This window comes from Brassica napus, chromosome C5 (assembly GCF_020379485.1).
Source record: "Brassica napus cultivar Da-Ae chromosome C5, Da-Ae, whole genome shotgun sequence".
NCBI classification, from domain to species: domain Eukaryota; kingdom Viridiplantae; phylum Streptophyta; class Magnoliopsida; order Brassicales; family Brassicaceae; genus Brassica; species Brassica napus.
This window is the reverse complement of record NC_063448.1, coordinates 13,518,935-13,522,418: the sequence shown is the minus strand read 5'-3', so window position 1 is coordinate 13,522,418 and position 3,484 is coordinate 13,518,935. Positions and strand designations below refer to the sequence as shown.

The window sequence follows — 3,484 nt, the reverse complement described above, 5'->3', positions numbered from 1 at the left end:
GTTGAATTATTTAAAATAATTCTCCTGCACTTACGTGTTTCATTTGTGATTTGCATGATTTATTGGTTATTAGCTTTATTCGTGTCAGTCAATAGTAGTGATCGATCTTGTTTTCAGCACTAAGAGCATCTTTATCGCATATACGTTTCTTATTATTATTTTTTTTTCTGATTTAAAAAAAGAAAAAAAAATTAAAATCAAACCAATCGCGGACAGTCACGTGTAAGTGGGGCCCGCGAATAGTTCAACAGACGTCTCCTATTCGCGATTTCTGGAGACGTTTTCTCTTGTTTCAGTGGGACCCACATCTAGTTTTTCCTAAAAACCCACCATAGAAACGTGGGATAAAGGTGCTCTTATACTAACATTAGTTTAAGTTTTATGAAACTAGTCAACAGGTGCTGATCGTGGGTCCTAGCAATCGAACGGGAAAAGAAATTGCAGGTTGTGTTGTTTGATTATTGATTATATTAAACCAATACATGATTGGTAGAAAAATATGGATGGACAATAAGATAAAACCCAAAATAAGAAATTCACTCATATAAAATTTTAGCATCAAAATGTACGGTTGGTCAATACGATAAAATCAACTTCACTCACCATATATAATTATATCTAAAAACAAAACTAAATCCTAATTAAAATTTTCAGATCCAAAACCATAAATATATTATTTAAAATATTATGAAAATTAGACTACTAGAAATTAATTTTATTGATCAAAATTTAAGATAAATAATTTTATAATCCACATTATTTTATAGTATTTAGATTTCATATGAAATTTTTAGTGGATACTAGAAATATAAATTTATATACTATCTCATACTCACTCTCTATTTTGCATGTTTACTTTAATTCAATCGATACAAATAACTATCAAATTGTGTATAATCTTATATATTAAAACAGAAGTCACAACCTCTATTCATGTGTGATTTTTTAAAAATGGACCTAATGGACATATTCTAGAAAATCATGTTACATTTAATCTCTAATCTTATCATTTAAATTTTGGGTCTACCAGAAATTTTTATTAGATTATCAATAATTGGATTTAAACAATAGATGATCCATTGGATTTATAGATAATATAAATTAAATAGATATAATTAAAATTTGTAATACTATACTTCCATATGTTAATTATTTAAATATTGTCGATGTTAACTTTTAAAATTATAAATATTTTTTTAAAATAACAAAAATTATATTATCTAACAATGATTAATCTTTACTACCTTAAACCAATGAAAGAAATTTTAAACTATATAGTTTATTTTAAAAATTAAACAAAAACTAAATGTTTAATTATTTACTCGATAATATAAATATGTGAAGCGAAAAGTTTATTTTTAAAAATATTTCTAAATTTGTGAAATGTTACAATATCTTTGAATATGACAATAAAACAATATTTTACTAATCTTTATATATATAATTATGATTTAATAATGGAATAATAATCCAAAAATATATATATAGAAGAAGATACAAATACATGTGAAAATTTGAAACAATCTATTCAATGAAAAAAACATGCCGTAAACTTATTATGTTTTAAAATTGATAGACACATATATATATAATATATACCAATTTAGAATTGAAAACAAAATGTTTATATAAAAATAAATGAAAACAAAAATTCGCGCAGTTGCGCGGGTCGAGATCTAGTATTTCTTAAAACGCAAATCTGAGGAAATTGTAAGAAATATTATCTTTAGAGTACTACATTTTAAATAAAGGTAAAACCAAATAGTCCTTCTATAATTGAAAGATTGATGTTTTTGCTATTTCACAAATATTAAACATGATAATTACTTAATTTTACTAAACAATTTATTAGAAAAACTCTTTGACAAATAAGTATGCCCTTACATATAATATGGTATACATTGCAACATTACATTCTTTTTATTGGTACGATAGTTTATGATTCGTTATCAATATAACAATACACTTTGGCACAAACATTCTACGTTAGATATCTTTGAGCCATCGTAATTATCAACATATTTATTCCAATAACAGTGCAACATTATTCTCATACGCAAGTCTTCACAACCAATAGTCCAATAATTAAATTAAAGTATATATGAATATCTAACCAGATAAACTTACAATCGATCTAAGCCGGTTTTGATTATATATAACAAGACTATAGTTAGCCACACATAATGGATACTAATTTGATAACAATTAAGAATCTGTAACTAAAAGCGATGCCTAAATAACCAATGGCTGTACATATGCACTCCTCTATTGCCTTTCGTGTCAGCTTGTGTCAGCCTAATTAGGCTATATAAGCAAGTAATCTCTTCTAGCATAATCGTACAGTCATAACTAAGTACACTATTAATACATCAAATACAATAAAAAAAAAAAGAGAACACAGAGAGAGAAAGAGAGATAAATGGAGAGTGAGAAAATGTGGGGAAGCTTAATGAACAGAGTGAAACCATACTTAGCAATGATATCTATGCAATTTGGTTATGCCGGTATGTACATAATCACCATGGTGTCTCTTAAGCATGGCATGAACCATTACATTCTAGCTGTTTATCGCCATGCAATCGCCACCGTTGTCATCGCTCCGTTGCTCTTTTTCATGAAAGGTATGGTTATTTGATCTCTATATATAAGTTTGTTTCTTATTTTGTGTGTAAACGTGTCATAGATTTTCAACATAAAACTCACCAGAAATAAGGTTAATGAGTGGCCGTATCTAGGTTATACATACAAGTTTAAGTTAATACATAACTTAACTTACGCAAGTATGCAATTTGTGCTATTGTTATGATTATGCAGGAAAATAAGGCCGAAGATGACGTTCCGAATATTCCTACAAATCGCGCTTCTCGGATTTATTGAGTAAGTACTCGTCTAGTAGTCTCATACTTCATTCACACAAAACTATAAGAATAATCTCCGTAAAATTTTCTTTTTGTTTTGATGTTCTTATATATGGCTAAGAAAATTAAACAAACGTTAAATAAATGTGTTAAAAATGACAGGCCGGTGCTGGATCAGAATCTCTACTACGTCGGGATGACTTACACATCAGCAACTTTCGCCTCTGCTACCGCTAATGTCCTACCCGCCATCACCTTTGTCTTGGCCATCATTTTCAGGTTTACATTTATTTTATTTACTATTGTAAATAAATTAATAAGCATTTCATGATTAGATTCATATTGATTCCATCATAAAATTAATTTTTTTCTTATCAGCATACTAATGCAATTTTTTTGAACTTTGATTATGTTTTTTATTCTGAGAATTAATTAACCTTTTTGACTTTTAATTCCCATGCCGTGGAACACGATTACCGAATCATACGAAAACACAGTTAGTATTTCGTGGAACACGATACCACTTGAATAATTAATTAATAAGCACCGAAAGAAATATAATGGGATCACTTCTACTTACGTAAGATGTCATTATTAATTTATAAGTCTATAGGGGCATATATAAG

At 27.9% G+C, this 3,484-nt stretch overlaps 1 long non-coding RNA gene across 1 annotated transcript; it reads left to right on the top strand.

Annotated features, from left to right (window-relative positions):
* The first annotated feature begins 2,410 nt into the window (after positions 1-2,410).
* On the top strand, positions 2,411-3,140 carry LOC125586918. The gene is made up of 3 exons (XR_007323449.1): positions 2,411-2,621; positions 2,815-2,877; positions 3,021-3,140. It is a non-coding gene; the product is annotated as an uncharacterized LOC125586918 (long non-coding RNA).
* Positions 3,141-3,484: the final 344 nt, after the last annotated feature.